The sequence below is a fragment of the Oryctolagus cuniculus genome, chromosome 13 (genome assembly GCF_964237555.1).
Source record: "Oryctolagus cuniculus chromosome 13, mOryCun1.1, whole genome shotgun sequence".
NCBI lineage: Eukaryota > Metazoa > Chordata > Mammalia > Lagomorpha > Leporidae > Oryctolagus > Oryctolagus cuniculus.
In genome coordinates, this window is record NC_091444.1 from 33,519,389 (window position 1) to 33,538,664 (window position 19,276).

Consider the following 19,276-nt stretch of genomic DNA (forward strand, 5'->3'; position numbering starts at 1 on the left):
TGCTCCTCTTCACTTTCTCCCTATGATGATCAAATAATTCTTTCATTCTGAAATCAGATCAATCCATTATCCTGTTCCTTCCTATTTCATTTTCATTACCCTCATTTCAGAGGTATTACAACAACTAAGTTTCTCTTTCAATTCATTAAAATTCAATTTCCCAAATTCACAGTTTCAGAGTGACTCCATTAGGTAACAAATTTTAATATCTTCTTTGTCTTAGTATAAAATGGCATTCAAGTCCCTGAAGCTATTCTAACAGCAAAATATCTCAGCCTTGTTTTTCACATTTTGCTCTTTCACTTTCCACACACTTTTGCTTTTTAAAGCTCAGAGCTTCCTACCATTGATGAGGTACAAATATACAGTCATCAAGGTCTGCCTGATCTGGGTGCAAATCCTGGCTCCATCACCGTAGTGTGTGGAACTAGACAAGTTTCTCTACCCTTCTGTGCCCATGCGCCTGTGGTACAGAGATGATATTATTTATTTGGTGGGATTGCTGTGGAAGGTAAATTAGTAGTTACCTGAATACACATTGCCTAGTGTGACACACAATAGGTTCATAATGCAAGTTACGGTCCTTTCTCTCCAATAAGTTTGTCTCTTGATTTTCCACTTTAAATAATTGTCTGGGATACCCTACCCACTTCTTCACATTCTTCTGCTTTTGATGTTGCTCTCCTCTTTAAAGATGTCCTAGGTCACTGTTGCTCACAGGAATTACTCTTCCTCTGAATGATTAGTGCCTTACATGGCTTCCTGAATATCAACTCACTATTGTTAAGTGAGATTCCTGGGATGGCTCTTTTTTTAGAAACATTTAAAAAATTACTTATATTTATTTCAAAGGCAATGAGACAGACACACAAATCTCCCATCTGAATTATTCTCAAACTCTCACAAAAGTGGGGCCTGAGCCAAGCTAAAATCAGGAGCCCAGAATTCAATTTGTGTCTCCCATGTGGGAGGCAGGGACCCATGTATTTAACTCATCACATGCTACCTCCCGGGGTGCATACCAGCAGGAAGCTGGATGGAAAAATAAAGCCAGGACTCAAACATACACACTCCAATATAAGAAGATGTGGGTATCCTAAGTGGCATCTTAACTGATGCACCGACAACTGTCTTTGAGATTATTCTGAATATGTTATGTTACTTTATTATTTTTCTTCTCTACACATTGTCCTATATATTCCTGTTTTCTTTCACAAAACAGACTATGAATTCACCAAAAATAAGACCATTCATTCTGTATCCTCAGTGCTTCACAAAATGTCATGAGCTTAGGAAGTTCTTGACTTTATTGCAGTTTCAATTTTTGCAGGTTATCAACTCCCCAGATCTTCCCCTAAATCTTCATTCATGAAGAATCAATCAATCAAATTCATTTGTCTTCAACAAAAATGTATTCGGTATATACTCTATTCCTCACACTGATCCAGCGACTCAAGATATAAGTGCAAAGAAGATAGATAGATTGGATTAGATGGCAGAATAGGGAGGGAGATTACTATTCTAGTCTAGGAGAAGAAATTAAAAAAAAAATTTAGAGAATGCAATTTCAAGGAAGAATTAGCAAAAAAAAAAAAAATGGCAGAGAAAACTCCACACAAATTAGAGGGATACAATAGATCAACGTGGAGAGTGTGGACACACACAACTAGACCCCAGCAGCAAAGGACGTCAGCACCAACCCTGGAATGAGATTAGACCAGTCTGCAGCAGGCCAAGCCACTGGGGATATAGCTGCTGGAAGATACTGGAGCAAATCTGACTTGGAGCACTGTGGGGATAGTGTACCTGCCAAAGTAGAGAAGAAAAAAAGGGGGGCACATGTCTCTCTCCCTAATCATCCTGCAACAGTGTCCTCTAACAAGGTGATAGAGGGAAGGCGCCATTTGGGACATACATAATAGCTGCATCAGCTCCTGTCTGCATACCAGGCAAACAGCTGAGCAGAGACACCTGAGTCTAGTGGGAAGAACTGACAGGGTTCTGGGTGCTTGTGACTATGGGAGGCTTGTGTGTTGGGACTGTGAAAATCCGGAGGCTGCATATGAGGGCTCAGGTTGTGGCTGGGACTTTGGGGAGCCACTATGGGAGGCTCCACATGTTCAGGGCTCCCTGATTCCCTGGTGAGTGTTTTTCTGTGGAATCCGGACTTTCTGAGGACTGCACAATCCTTTGTATGGTTCTTGTGGTAGTGCAAATATCATACCCAAAGGGGATAGTGCACAGAAACTGGTCTCATTTGAGGAGAGAAGATGTGCTGAGACTACACCAACAGAGAGGAACACACCTTGCATCTGATTAAAAAAAAAAAAAGAGGAAAATAACCACACCTCATCTGAATGTCACCTTGGACACTCCCTTCACCCTGGAGCACTGAACAGAGCTTCCTGCCACATCCACCACAAGTATTCACTGAAAAAGTAGACACTCATTAACCCACAGAGGCATAGTCCAAAGATAAAAACCACAATGAGGAAAAAACAAAAAAGAAATCAAGGAGTATCTCTATAAATGCCAAAGAATAAATGCAGCAATTCAAGAAAAAAGAATAAGGAAGACAACATGACACTCCCAAAAGAATACAACACTTCAATACTAGAAGGTGAAGATGAAGATATTATAGAAATGCCAGAAATAAATTTTAAAACAGATCATAGGATTACTTAGAAGTAATCAGAAGCAAATGCATGAACTAATGAAATCTACATGACATGAAAGAAAATTTCTCTCACGAAACTGAGATCTTAAAGAGAAATCAAAATGGATGTTGGAAATGAAAATGAAGAATTTGATATAACTAGTAAAAAATGTAGTGGAAAGCCTTAACAACAGAACTGGTGAAGCAGAAGAAAGAATATCTGACTTAGAAAACAAATCACAGGAAATTATAAAGTCAGATCAAAAACAAGAAGGGGAAATTAGAAAACTAAAAAAAAAACACTGTTGGGAAAATACAGGATAGTTTCAAACTATCCAACATGCTGGTCCCAGGAGTTCCTGAAGGGATGGAAAGAAAGAAAGGATTAGAAGGCCTTTTTAGTGAAATAATAACAGAAAACTTCCCCAGTTTGGAGAAAGAAAGGGATATACAAGTACAGGAATTACATAGAACTCCTAATAGACACGAGCAGAAAAGATCTCCACCATGACACATTATAATCAAACTCTCCACAGTAAAACATAAAGAAAATATTCTAAAATGTGCACAAGAGAAATGCTAGATTACTTTCATTTTTTATTTGACAGGTAGAGTTATAGACAGTGAGAGAGAGAGACAGAGAGAAAGGTCTTCCTTCTGTTGGTTCGCTTCCCAGATGGCCGCCACAGCTGGCGCTGTGCTGGCCCAAAGCTAGGAGCCTGGTGCTTCTTCCTGGTCTCCTGCGCGGGTGCAGGAGCCCAAGCACTTGGGCCATATTCCATTGGCCTCCTGGGACACAGCAGAGAGCTGGACTGGAAGAGGAGCAACCGGGACTAGAACCCTGCATCCATAAGGGATGCTAGCACCGCAGGCAGAGGATTAATCAAGTGAACCATGGCACCGGCCCCTGCCAGATTACTTTCAGAGGATATCCAATTAGACTCACAGCAGACTTCTTGTCAGAAGCACTACAGGCAAAGAAAAGATGGCAAGATATTTGTCATGTTTTAAGAGAAAAAAAAAATCCAGAATACTGTACCCTGCAAAGCTCTCATTTATGAATGAAGGTGAAATAAAGACCTTCCATAACAAACAGAAACTGAAAGAATTTGTCACCACCCATCCAGCCCTACAGAAGATGCTTAAGGATGTGCCACACACAGAAACACAAAAACATGGTCATTACTACAAAAGAAGGTGAAAGCAGAAAAATCTCCCAGTAAAAGTACAGAGGAAATCCAAGTAAAAAATAGGAATGTTTATGGAAAAATGACAGGGCAAAGTCGTTATTTATCAATACTCACCTTGAATGTAAATGGCCTCAACTCCACAATTAAAAGCACAGACTGATTGAATAGATTAAAAAACAAAACCCATCTATTTGCTGCCTATAAGAAACACATCTCACCATCAAAGATGCACGCAGACTGAAAGAGAAAGGATGGAAAAAGATATTCCATGCTATCAGAAACCAAAAGAAGAGATGGTATAGCCATCCTAATATCAGACAAAATAGACTCTAACACAAGAACTGTTAAAAGAGACAAAGAATATCCCTATGTAATGATTAATGGATCAATTCAACAGAAAGATGTAACTATTATAAATAAATATGTATATACACCTAAATAAAGGGCAACTGAATATTTAAAAGAAATGTTAAGGGTTCTAAAGGGAGACAAAAACTCAAATACAGTAGTAATGGGATACTTCAACACCCCATTTTCAGCAAAGGAGAGATCACCCAAACATAAAATCAGAAAGGAAACAAAAGACTTAATTAACCCTATAGATCACATGGACCTAACATATATCTACAGAATTTTTCATCCTGCAGCCACAGAATATACATTCTTCTCACCAGTGCATGGAACTTTTTATAGGATTGACCACATGATAGGTCATAAAGCAAGTCTCAGAAAATTAAAAAAAAAATCAAAATCATATCTTGCATCTTTTCTGACCACAAGGGAATGAAGCTGGAAATCAGCTACTCAGGAATCTCTAGAACACATGCAAACACATGGAGACTGAGCAAAATGCTCTTCAACAGCAGGTCATAGGAAAAATCAAAATAGAAATCAAAAATTTTATGGAAACAAATGAAGTCCACAATACAACATATCAAAATTTATGGGATACAGAAAAAGCAGTGTTAAGAAGAAAGTTTATAGCAACTGGTGCCTACATCAGAATTGGAAAGACAACAAATAAATGAGCTAACAACACATCTTAAGGACCAAGAAAAACAACAGCAAACCCAACCCAAAACTAGTAGGAGAAAAAAAAATAATTACAATTAGAGAGGAAATAAATAAAATCAATACCAAAAATACAAAAAATCAGCAAAATGAAAAGTTGTCTTTTGTAAAAATAAGCAAAATTTATACATGATTGGCCTAACCAAAAATAATAGACAGAAGCCCCAAATTAATAAAATTAGAGCTGAAAAAGGAAATGTAACAATAGACACTACAGAAATAAAAAGAATCATAAGAAATTACTACAAAGTGTTGTATGCCAACAAACCTAGGAGACCAAGAAAAATTGATACATTCCTGGATACATACACCTACCTTAATTGAGCCATGAAGACATAGAAAACCTAAACAGGCCCATAACCAAGACAGAAATTAAATCAGTAATAAAGACCCTCCTGATAAAGAAAAGTGCAGGACCTGATGGCCACACTGCTGAATTCAACCAATCATTTAAAGAAGAACTAACTCCAATTCTTCTCAAGTTATTTGAAACAATTGAAAATGATGGAATCCCCCCAAATTCTTTCTGTGAATCCAGTATCACCTGATATCTTAAAACTGAAAAAGATAAAACAGAGAAACAGAACTACAGACCAATTTCCCTGATGAACTAGATGTAAAAATCCTCAACAAAATGCTAGCAAATCTAATCTGACAACACATCAGAAATTTTATTCACCCAGACCATGTAAGGTTTATCCCTTTTATGCAGGGATGGTCCAACATTCACAAATCATTCAATGTGATACATAACATTAACAAATTGAAGAAAAAAAACCATATGATTATCTGAATAGATGCAGAGAAAGCATTTGGTAAAACACAACACCCTTTCATGATGAAAACTCTAAGCAAATTGGGTATAGAAGAAACATTCCTCAACACAATCAAGGCAATTTATGACAAAACTATGGCCAGCATCCTATTGAATGAGGAAAAGTTGTAAGCAGTACCACTGAGATGCAGTACTAGACATGGATGCTCACTATCACCACTGCTATTCAGTATAGACCTATAAGTTTTAGTCAGAGCAACTAGGCAAAAAAATAAAAAGAAATCAAAGGGACACCAATTGGTAAGGTGGAAGTCAAACTATCACTATTTGCAGATGATATGATTCTATATATAGGGGATCCAAAAAGACTCAACTAAGAGACTATTTGAACTCATAGAAGAGTTTGACAATGTAGCAGGATATAAAATCAATACACAAAAATCAATAACCTTTGTATACACAGACAACGCCATGGCTGAGAAAAAACTTTTAAGATCAATCCCATTCACAATAGCTACAAAAACATCAAATATCTTGGAATAAATTTAACCAAGGATGTCAAAGATCTCTATGATGAGATTTACAAAACATTGAAGAAAGAAAATGAAGAAAAGAATGGAAAAATCTCCCATGTTCATAGATTGGAAGAATCAATGTCACATAAATGTCCATACTACCAAAAGCAATTTAGAGATTCAATGTGATACCAATTAAAATATGAAGGACACTATTCTGAGATATAGAAAAAATGATGCTGAAATTCATATGGAAACACAGGATACCCTGAAAAGCAATCTTATACAACAAAAATTAAGCAGAAGGCATCACAAAGCCACATTTCAAGAATTACTACAGGGCAATTATAATAAAAACAGCCTGGTAGTGGTACAAAAACATTTGGATAGACGAACAGACAGAATAGAAATGCCATAAATCAATCCAAGCATCTACAACCAACTTACCTTTGACAAAGGAGGTAAAATCAATCCCTAGAACAAGGACTGTCTATTCAAAAATGGTGCTGGGAAAACTGGATTTCCACATGCAGAAGTATGAAGCAAGAACCCTACCTTACACTTTACACAAAAATCCACTAAAAATGGATTAAAGACCTAAAATATGACACTGTTTCATCAAATTATTAGGGAACCTTGGGGAAACCCTGAAAGACACTGGCATGGGCAAAGAGTTCTTGTAAAGACTCCAGACGGGGACTTCAATACTCCGCTTTCAGCAATGGACAGGTCAACCACACTGAAGATCAACGAGTAAACAGTAGATTTAATGGACACTATAGACCAAATGGATCTAACATATATCTACAGAATTTTTCATCCTACACTTGAAGAATACACATTCTTCTCAGCAGCACATGGAACCTACTCTAGGATGGACCACATACTAGGCCATAAAGCAAGTCTCAGCAAATTCAAAAGAATCAAAATCATACCAAGATCTTCTCAGACTACAGTAGAATGAAGCTGGAAATTAGCAACTCAGAAATCCCTAGAGCATATGCAAACACATGTAGACTAAACAACATGCTCCTGAATGAACAGTGGGTCATAGAAGAAATCAAAAGAGAAATCAAAAACTTTCTGAAAGAAAATAAAGATAACAACACAACATATCAAAACTTATGGGATACAGCAAAAGCAGTGTTGAGAGGAAAGTTTATAGCAATTGGTGCCTACATCAAGAAATTGGAAAGACACCAAATAAATGAGCTTTCAATGCATCTCAAGGATCTAGAACTGCAGCAATCCAGACCCAAAACTAAAATTACAAAATATCAGCCAAACGAAGAGCTGGTGTTTTGAAAAAATAAACAAAATTGACACACCACTGGCCCAACTAATTAAAAAAAGGAGAAAAAGACCCAAATCAATAAAATCAGAGATGAAACAGGAATGTAACAACAGACACCACAGAAATAAAAAGAGTCATCAGAAATTACTACAAAGAGTTGCATGCCAGCAAACAGGGAAATCTATCAGGAATGGATAGATGCCTGGACACATACAACCTACCTAAATTGAACCATGAAGACGTAAAAAGCCTAAACAAACCCATAACCAAGTCAGAAATTGAATCAGTGTTAAAGGCCCTCCCAACAAAAAAAGCCAGTACCAGAAGGATTCACTGCTGAATTCTACCAGACATTTAAAGAACTAACTCCAGTTCTTCTCAAACTATTCAGAACAATTGAAAGAGAGAGACTCCTCCCATATTCTTTCTATGAAACCAGCATTCACCTTAATTCCTAAACCTGAGAAAGATGCAGCAGAGAAAGAGAATTACAGACCAATTTCCCTGATGAACATAGATGCAAAAATCCTCAATAAAATTCTCGCCAATAGAATGCAACAACACATCAGAAAGATTATCCACCCAGGCCAGGTGGGATTTATCTCTGGTATGCAGGGATGGTTCAATGTTTGCAAATCAATCAATGTGATATACCACATTAACAAATTGCAGAAGAAAAACCATATGATTATCTCAACAGATGCAGAGAAAACATTCGGTAAAATACAACACCATTTCATGATGAAAACTCTAAGGAAATCGGGTATAGAAGGAACATTCCTCAATACAATCAAAGCAATTTATGAAAAACAAGCAGCCAGCATCCTATTGAATGGGGAAAAGATGGAAGCATTCCCACTGAGATCTGGTACCAGACAGACATGCCCACTCTCACCACTGCTATTCAATATACTACTGGAAGATTTATCCAGAGCTATTAGGCAAGAAAAAGAAGTTAAAGTGATACAAATTGTGAAGGAAGAAGTCAAACTATCACTCTTGGCAGATGATATGATTATTTATTTTGAGTATCGAAGAACTCTGCTAAGAAAGTATTGGAACTCAAGACATACTACAAGGCAGTTATATTCAGAACAGCATGGTACTGGTACAAAAACAGATGGATAGACCAATGGAAAAGAATAGAAACTCCAGAAATCTATCCAAACATCTACAGCCAACTTATTTGATCAAGGATCCAAAACCAATTCCTGGAGCAAGGACAGTCTATTCAACAAATGGTGCTGGGAAAACTGGATTTCCACATGCAGAAGCATGAAGCAAGACCCCTACCTTACACCTTACACAAAAATCCACTCAACATTGATTAAAGATCCAAATCTATGACTCGACACCATCAAATTATTAGAGAACATCGGAGAAACCCTGCAAGATATAGGCACACGCAAAGACTTCTTGGAAAAGTCCCCAGAGGCACAGGCAGTCAAAGCCAAAATTAACAATTGGGATTACATCAAATTGAGAAGTTTCTGTACTGCAAAAGAAACAGTCAGGAAATGAAGAGGCAACCGACAGAATGGGAAAAATATTTGCAAAATATGCAACCAATAAAGGTTTAATAACCAGAATCTACAAAGATATCAAGAAACTCCACAACAAGAAAATAAACAACACACTTAAGAGATGGACCAAGGACCTCAATAGACATTTTCAAAAGAGGAAATCCAAATGGCCAACAGACACATGAAAAAATGTTCAGGATCACTAGCCATCAGGGAAATGCAAATCAAAACCACAATGAGGTTTCACTCACCCCGATTAGAATGGCTTACATACAGAAATCTACCAACAATAGATACTGGAGAGGATGTGGGGAAAAAGGGATACTAATCCACTGTTGGTGGGAATGCAAACTGGTAAAGCCACTATGGAAGACAGTTTGGAGATTCCTCAGAAACCTGAATATAACCCTACCATACAACCCAGCCATCCCACTCCTTGGAATTTGCCTAAAGGAAATTAAATTGGTAAATAAAAGAGCTGTCTGCACTTCAATGTTTATTGCAGCTCAATTGGAGGTAAATGTTAAAAAATCAGATGCCAGACTGGTGTAAATAACATCCTAGGTGTGTGATTATATATTATTGGCTCAGTATGCTACAACTTTTTTCTGTTTGAAGAAACAGTTGACTTCCAAACTGGCTTACAACAATTTATTGCTCTATTTCTATTTTAAAATCAGTGTTACCCAGTTTCTTCACTTAACTTGTTCACTAGGCTTAGTTACAAATAGCTTTTAGTTGTTGCCTAAAATCAAACACACTACATGATAAAGATTTCCAAAGATAAATATTGAGGTTACACAACAGTCTGCAGACTCATCTATGAATTACCTCTTCTTTTTCTAATTCCCACAATCCTCTATACTCCCATTTGATATTTTACACATTTTGCCTTGTAACATTGCTCTCATACTTCTTTCTTATCCTCTACAGAGGACTGCAAACTTTGCAAGCAGAAATTATATCTTGATTTTTTGTGCTTTCCACTGAAACTGTCACACTTTACAGTAGATGATAAATGCCAAACATTAAATAAGTGTCATAGAGACTGACTTTCTTTCAAACAGAGAGAGGCCTTTAAAATTGTTGGAGGATTGATAACATCATTGGCATATGCAGTAGCCTCCCCAGGTGGCAATCTTGCCAAGGAAACATTCACTTGAATATGTAAGATCTGGTATGTCATCAAAAGCAATTTGTATAATTTCATTATCATGGCACCTATTTAGTGAACAACTGTTACTTTATTCAGAACAGCATACTCGGTGCTTTGGATGGGATTCAGAAAAGATATAAAATACAGCCCATAACCTTTAACAAATTAACAGTATAGACCGGGAAACAAGAGTCCAAAAATACAAAGTCATATATAATTAAGTTATAAATTGTGCAGTGAAAGTAAGCGGGGCAAAAATCCAAAGAGCGATCACCAAGTTGTTGCTGTGTAGGATTGGGAAGATACCAGACCTAGGATTTCCATGAAAATACCAAGCAGTACACTGAGGTGTCAAATCACCTACAAAGACCTCTAAAGTTATGAAACACTAGTCTATGCAAGGTCACAACATAATGAGCCAGTCAGAAGAATGAAGAATAAAATTGGTTTCCATTTTTCCTATCAGAGCAAAAGGCTGGCTTCACACAGTGCCACAGATTTCAGAAATTCCAGTGTCAGATGTGGTTCCTAAGGGAGAAACTTTCTGTGAACTTGTGAGAATGCGATCTTGTCCTTGAACAGGAGGAAATCAGCCAAAGAGTTCCCAGACATTACTCATTATTTCTGCAGATCCTATAACATACAAAGCTGACTACTGCCATTTCACTAAGGGGTCTGCAACTGTTTTTACATGAATTCTGGCTAAGTAAATTAGGGACAAGAAGGGAAAAAACTTCTGATAAGGATATGAAAGATACAAGCCTTATTAGAGGAGAATTAAAAGAAAAAAAAAAACATGAGGATACCCAGGACTCTAAGTGATGAGATTTGATGTCTATCACAGGAAATGAACCCATCAGGATTTCTAAACCTAAATACCCACCTCATTTCCAGGATAAGGAGTAGTCTCTAATTGGGATAGGAAGCATCTAAGGTGTTGTTCTCATGGGTCTTTATCCAGGGGCAGATTATGCAGAAGCTTGGACAGACATACCTTTAAAGAAAAATAGCTAAGGACACCTATTCCTCAAGACAATTCATTTATCTAGAAAAGATGTTGTTGGAGCACAGAATTGGATACCACTTCCAAGAACTTCCAAAATTATTTTGAAAGCCATGATTGCTGACATAAAATACTAAAATAATGATGTACATCTGAAACATGGAGGAATGTCATACTCAGTGCATTATGTTTTGTTGGAAAATCTGTATAATTTATACACACAAGCTTACTAACTGTTTCTATGTGTTAGGCTCTGCACCAGCTATTAGGAAGCGTGAAGCTCATTCTTCAGCTGAAAATAAGCTAAAATTGGAGTTAAAATGAGGGTCACTAGATGAGGGTCATAATAACCTCTTGTTGCCAACACAATGAACATCATTACTATTACAGGATTACAAAATTTCACTTGGGCTGGGCATTTTAGCACTATGGGTTAACCTGCCACTTGTGATACCATGTACTACATAGTAGTGCTTAGGATTTTTTCCTGCCTCTGCTTCCTGTCCAGCTTCATGCTAATATGCCTAGGAGCCAGAAGATTTTGCCTCAAGTACTTGAATTCTTGCCACTCACATTTGAGAAACCTGAATGGAGATCCTGGGCCCCGGTGTTTGGCCCAAATCTGACTCTTGTGGGCATCTCTATCCCTACCTATTTCTATGTATCACTCTGACTTCCCCCAAATTTAATTCAGTGATTTAAAAAATAATAAAAATTCCACTTTATTTTATGTCTTAACCCAAGATCGTTGATGGTGTCATCCTCTTTTTAGATTAGAGATATAACAATGGACCTTGTTATCTCTACACATGCAAAGTATTCTTATTTTTGAACATTTTGAGAGTCCTAACTTTTACTGGTATTTTATAGAAGATTATTAATTCTATATAGGTACCTGAATTCATTACAGCCACGGACAACATACAAGTAAATAGACATAAAAACTATCTTCCTCACTGTAGACCTGGAGAGACCAAAGCCCCAAAAGATTTTGGAAATTGTTTTTAGCAAATGCACTTCATTCTTTATATTCCTATTTAAAAATATTTATTTGTTTATTTATTTGAAAGTCAGAGCCACACAGAGGGAGAAGGAGAGGCAGAGAGGTCTTCCATCCGTTGGTTCACTCCCCAGATGACCACAATGGCCAGAGTTCTGCCGATCCAAGCCAGGAGCCAGGAAAGTTTTTCGGGTCTCCCACATGGGTGCAGGGGCCCAAGGACTTGGGCCATCTTCCACTGCTTTCCCAGACCATAGCAGAGAGCTGGATCAGAAGTGGAGCAGCTGGAACTTGAACCAGCATCCATATGGGATGCCAGCACTACAGGTAGTGGCTTTACCTGCTATGCCACAGCACAGGGCCCTCTTTATATTCCTAATGCTAGAAAAAATTTATCTTTTAAAAATTAAACTTAAACTTGTAAATACTCAAAAGTTATTAGAAGTTATAATGGTTAATTTCTTGTGTCAACTTCATTAATCTATGCGGTTCCCAGGTACCTGGTCGAACATTTTTTCTGGATGTGTCTATGTGGTTTTTCTGGATGATATTAATATTTGAATTGGTACACTGAATAGATTGCCCTCCCCCTGGGGGTGGGCTTTATACAGTCAATTGAAGACCCTAATGGAACAGAAAGTCTGAATAAAAAATAATTCCTTCTGCATGACCATCATTAAACTGAAACATTGTTGTTTTTCTCTCTCTCTTTTTTCAGACTGGAACAGAAACATCGACCCTTCCTGGATCTCCTGCTATTGGACTTGGACTGGAATGATGCCATCAGCTGTCCTGGGTCTCTGCGCTTGGTAATTATAGATCTTGAGACTTGTCAGTCTTTATAATCATGTAAGTCAATTACTTATACTAAATAAATAAATACATCATCTATTGGTTCTGTTTCTCTAGAAAATACCTTCTAATACAACAGCCAAGCTTCATTACTGTATTTGTTGATAAGCTGGAAATGCCATTTTTGATAACCCTTATATACAACCCTTTACTTTTCTAACAAAGTTATAAACTAACTTTCAAAGCCATTTAAAAATGAGAATTAAAACCAAGTGTTGAGCAATGGAAGTGTGTGGCAGAGTCCATTAGCTGATCACCAGATCAATCTTCCTCCTGAGATGTCAGCTTAACTATATTTCCTGGCTGTTTCATGTGTCCCTGAGTTCTGATATGTACCAGTTTTAGATATGGCCCATATGGACTTCCAACTGAAGATTTCTTAAGCTCTTTTCTGTTTAGAGATAGTAGTAGTCCTATAGTAGAATGTGTGATGAAAATGAGATGATACTGTGAGTCTTTGCATCAAATTGAGGAGAGTTGATCAGGAAAAACTATTTTGGATTTTATATGAACAAAAATATAAACCTGTTTTATTAAGCTAATGAAATTTTTAGAGTGTGACTATTCTGTGACCCTAGGTAGTAGTTGAAATTACCTAATTAATGCTTAGCATATTTGGAATAAGGGCAGGTCTGAGACTTCAAATATCAAGGTCAAAACGTAAGAATTACACCTTAGCTTAGAACCTAGCAACTTCATGTGTTGTTTGTCATGCAGACAAGTAATTAGATGCCAAAAATGCTAAATGATAAGCGACTCGCCTAAAAATATAGTCTTAGTTGTTGGGCCAGGGTTGGACCAGAGACAAAGCCAGGATTAGGAAACTCAACCCAAGTCTCACGTGTGGACTGTCAGAAACCCAAATCTATGAGTCATCACTACTGTCTCCCAGGATCTATATTCTCAGAAAGCTGAAGTCAGGGAATGTGGGATGTGGGTATCCAGGTGAAATGCCCATTCCCAGGAATGTCCAATTTAGATTAACACTGGAAATGATCTTTTTATCTTTAAAAAGTATGATAGTATCATTATAAAAATAGTGTCTCTTCTCTTCTCAAAGGAAAGTCTTACAAAATAACTCCCAAGGTTTTTAGTACATCAAATAGCTCTTACATAACCAAATTTTGATGAGGTAAGTGTAAAGAATTTCATAACATATGGATTAAATTTCCTTAAAATAGACATGAGTTTAAAATGGAAGAGAAAAAAGTTCTTGGAAAAATATGAAAATATGTATTGCTTTTCCTTGAACCCAAAACACAATTTGAAAACTAGTTCAAGATGTTCACCAAACCCTTAATACAGCTGGTTTCACCCATCTCTAATTCCAAGATATGAACTTTTGGAATTTCTGGTGATTACAGATATTGAAATAACATTAGCAGATATTGGCAAATGTCAGATACAAATGAGAAAAGAGCAAAAGTGTTAGAAACAAGAAAATTAATAGATTTTCTAAACTCAAAAATTTAGGAATTGGCAATACCGTCTCCTAATACCCGATTAAGTCATTTAAATTTCCAATTACATTGCAGAAGAAATTACTTAATGGCAAATACGGGTGGATTTTTTTTTTTTGATTCTGAAAGTAGCAAAATGAAAAAAGTGTCATTTTAAGAAAAAATAATGATAAACTATATCTTCCAATAAGGAGATGCTTATTGCAAAGATCCAATATTAACATGGTTTAGAGGAAGATGCACTTACAAATTCTGATCATGACTAGTTAGCTTAGTTGATGAAGACTTTTACTCACAAAATTAAATCATGCTCTTATCATAATAAATTACTGAATTTTGTGAAATGTTTTTTCTGTGCTAATGAAGATAAACTGATTTTTTTTCCTTCATTCATTCTGTTAATATGCTGTATTACATAGATCAATTTTTTGATGTTGAACTATCCTTGCATTCCAGGAATAAATCCCACTTGACCATGGTGGATACTCCCTTTATGCTACTGAACTCAGTTTCCTAGTATCTTTTTAAAGGTTTTATATCAGTATTCAGAGGGATAGTGGTCTGTAGTTTTCTTTTCCTTCAGCATCTTTGTCTGTCTTCAGTATCAGGGTAATACTGAGTTCGAAGCCTGATTAGGGAAGATTTCTCTACTGTTCAACTTTTTCAGAAAAAAAATTGAGAAGGCTTGGTATTGGCTCTCCTTTATGTGATTGGTAGGAAGGAGCTCTCAATGGGGAACTAAGACCTGTGAGAAGAGGGGTCATTAGTGCTTCCTGGCTACACTGGGCCTGCTGAGACAGATTCTGGGATTGCTGAAGGAACTTCCTGACATCAACAAACCATTTTTCCTGGATCTGAAGGACCAATTCTGGATGATACTATAGGAAAGGAAAGCACATGACTTTTCTGCTTACTCTTACCTCTCAATGTATCTCTGGTACCCTATATTGGAAGAAGCCAGCTGGCAAAGAACAAATATTTTACAAGACACAGTCCAAGCATCAAAGAACAGAGAATAGAATGATGAATTGGAGCAAGAGGCAAAAGCTTCATAATCAGCAGTTTTCAAATATTTATTGACTCATTTTTAATAGAAAACTTATTGACTAATTTTTTAAAAAAATATTTATCTAAAGGGAGCAAATTTCATGTATTTCATACATACAGCTTTAAAAGCACAATATTTCCCAACCTACGTTCCTTACCACCTGTGCTCTCACTCTCCTTCCTCTTCCTTATTTTTCTTTTAATTTTTATAATAACATGCTTTCAATTTACTTTATAATCACAAACTTAACCTTCCACTAAATAAAGAATTCAACAAGTAGTAAGCAAAATAAAAAAAATAATCAAAACAAAAACCTCTGTTCCTTAGGAGTATAGATAAGATTTATAAACTATAATCAAATCTCAGAATGTCAACTTCACTCAAATACAGTACATTTTTTCTATACTCTGTATATTAGTTACCACAAACAATGGGAGACACATGATATTTGTCTTTTTTAAGACTGGCTTATTTCACCAAGCATACTGGTGACCAGATGGATCCATTTTGTTGCAAAAGATAGGATTTTATTCTTTTTTTATGGCTGAGAATAATTCTAACATGTAAATTCACCACGATTTCTGTACCTAGTAGTCTATTGATGGACATCTGGGTTGATTCCATATCTTAGCTATTGTGAGTTGATCTGCCATAAACATGGAGATACAGATAACTGTTTAACATGCTTATTTCATTTCTTTAATGTAAATTCCAAGAGTGAAATGACTAGGCCACGTATTAGATTTATTTTCAGATTTCTTAGGAATCACCATACTGTCTTCCATAATGGCACTAGTTTACACTCCCATCAACAGTATATTATGGTACTTTTTTCCCACATCCTCACCAGCATTGGTAGCCATTCTAATTAATGTTTAGAGATTTATTTATTTATTTGAAAGACAAAGTTACACAAAGACACAGAAGAATAGAGAGAGAGAGAGAGAGAGAGACAGAGAGAGAGACAGAGAGAGAAAGAGAGAGAGATTCCATCTGCTGGTTCACTCCCCAAATGGCTATAATGGCCAGAGCTGGGCCTGTCAAAATCCAGGAGCCAGAAGCTTCTTCTGGATCTCCTACATGAGTGCAGGGACCCAAGTACTTGGGCTAGCCTTCATGCTTTCTCAGGCACACTGGCAGGAAGCTGGATCAGAAGTGGAACAGTCAGGCCACAAACCAGTATCCATTTGGATGCCAGTATCGTAGGTGGTAGCTTAGGCCACTATGCTATAACACTGGCCCAGGATGATTGCCATTCTAACTGGGGTGAGGTAAAGCTCACTGAGGTTTTCATTTGCGTTTCCCTGATGGCCTTTGATCCTTACCATTTTTTCATGTGTCTGTTGGCCATTTATATTTCACCCTTTCAAAAATGCATATCAGTATACTTAGCCTATTTCATAACTGGATTGTTTGTTGTTGTTGAGTTTCTTGAGCTCCTTATACCCTGGGTATTAATCCTTTATAAGATGTATAGTTTGCAAATACTTTTTCCCATTCTGCTAGTTTCATCTTTACTTTGTTGAATGTTTCTTTTGCTGTGCAAAAGCTTCTTAGCTTGATGTAATCCAATTTGTCTCTTCTGCCTTTATTCCCTATGCTTCTGGGGCCTTTTCTAGGAAATCTTTGTCTATGCTATTGTCTTGCAGTGTTTCCCCTATGTTTTCCTCTAGAAATTGGATGATGATTTCAGGTCATAGGTTTAGATACCTGATCTTCTGGAAGTTGATTTTTGCATAGAGTGTAATTGTAGGGGTCTTGTTTCACAGTCCTGCATGCAGAAATACAATTTGTTGGAGAGACAGACCTATCTCCAGGGAGTGATTTTAGCCTGTTTGTCAAAGATTAGTTGGTTGTAGATGCATGGATTAATTTTTGGGGTCTCTAGTCTGTTCCACTGGTCAACATGACTATTCTTGTGCCAGTATGAGGCTATTTTAACTATACCTACCCTATAACATGTCTTTAAATCTGCTATTGTGATATCTCTATCTTTGTTTTTATTGTTTAGGATTATTTAATCTGTTTGGGGTCTCTTCTGACGCCATATGAATTTTAGGGTCATTCTTTCCAGATATGAGAAAAACAACTTTGGTATCTTGATTGTTCTTGCATTGAATTTGTAAATTACTTTGGGTAGTATGGGTAGTTTGGTGATACTAATCCTTCCAATCAAAGAATAAGGAAGTTTTTCCCTTTTCTTATGTCTTCTTCTATTTCTTTCCTAATGTTTTGTAATTTTCATTGTAGAGCTCTTTCACATCATTGGTTAAATTTAACCCAATTTATTTAAAATTTATTGTAGCTATTGTTATTGGGAATAATCTTACAAGATCTTTCTCATTAATGGCATTGTTTGTGTATGTAAAGGTTATTATTTTTGAAGTGTTGATTTTGTATCCTGCAACTATGATAAATCTTTTGAGTTCCTTCTAATAGAGTCTTTTGGTTACCCTATGTTCAGGATCACATCATGTATAAACAGGGATAATTGACTTCCTCCTTTCCCGTCTATACCCCTTTCATATCTTGTTCTTGCCTAATGGCTCTGGCTAAAACTTCCAGAACTATAATGAATAGTAAAGGTGAGAGTGAGCATTCTTGTCTGGTTCCGGATCTTAGTAGAAATGCTTTCAGCTTTTTCCCATTCAAAATGATGCTGGTAAGTGGGATTCTTATATATTGCCTCGATTGTGTTGAGGTATAGTCCTTCTATATTGAATTTACTTAATGTTTTTGTCATGAAATGATGTTGTATTTTAGCAAATGCTTTCTTGGCATCCATTGAGATAATCATATAGTTTTTATTCTTTAATTTGTTAATCAGATGTTTCATGTTTATTTATTTGTATATGATAAACCATCCCCATGTACCAGGGATAAATATCACTTGGTCCAGGTGAATTACCTTTTTCACGTGTGGTTGGATTCAGTTAGCTATTATTTTGTCAAAGATTTTTACATCTGTTTTCATCAGGGATATTTGTGTATGCTGACATATACCCTTCTATCTAAAGCCAGAAAATCTGCTAAATTTTCTCTAATAAGATGCAGCATTTTCATAAATTGAAAACTCTGTCACCCTCTTCCTCAAAACAGGATACATGATATCCTAATAGGCAATATCTCCGTCCCTGAGCAATATTTCACTATAAATATAATACAATAATAATCCCATAGCTCCTGAATATTCTGCAGTTTAAACAGTAATTTTTAAAATGATCCAACAATTCATTAATATTTCTTTGAAAAAATGGGACATGAAAAAGGAGAAAATAATTGGCATATATATCACACAAGGCAATAAGCAAAGCAGAAAATATGTATGTGTGCTATAGATCTTTATACTAAAGAAACATGAAGCACATTAATAGACAAATTTATAATTTTCCTCCACTCTCCATCTCATGTCTTCTTTTCCTTCAGCTAGTTTTGTTGTTCTTTTGAAAGTAAGCTTATTTATAATTTTAAAATAATTGTATTAACACATAATAACTAAATGTATTTATGGGGTAAAATGTGAAAATTGGATATATGTATACATTTAGTGATAAATTAGGGTAATGAGCATATACTTTACTACCAACATCTCTGTGGCAGGAACATACAAAATCCTCTATTATAGCTATATGAAATATACAATGCATTATTTTAGTGATAATCACTTTATATGCAATTTTACTAGAACTTACTCTTCCTAACAGTAGCATTCTACTTGTTGACAGGTTTCACT

General features: G+C 36.3%; 1 long non-coding RNA gene across 1 annotated transcript in view; it reads left to right on the forward strand.

The window, feature by feature from the left end:
- LOC138844866 (uncharacterized) overlaps positions 1-17,787 on the forward strand; it is a 37,756-nt gene extending 19,969 nt beyond the window's left edge. Inside the window, exon 3 of the long non-coding RNA XR_011381266.1 lies at positions 12,902-17,787. This is a non-coding gene — a long non-coding RNA (uncharacterized lncRNA). The remainder of the gene's footprint in view (positions 1-12,901) is intronic.
- The last annotated feature ends 1,489 nt before the right edge of the window (positions 17,788-19,276 follow it).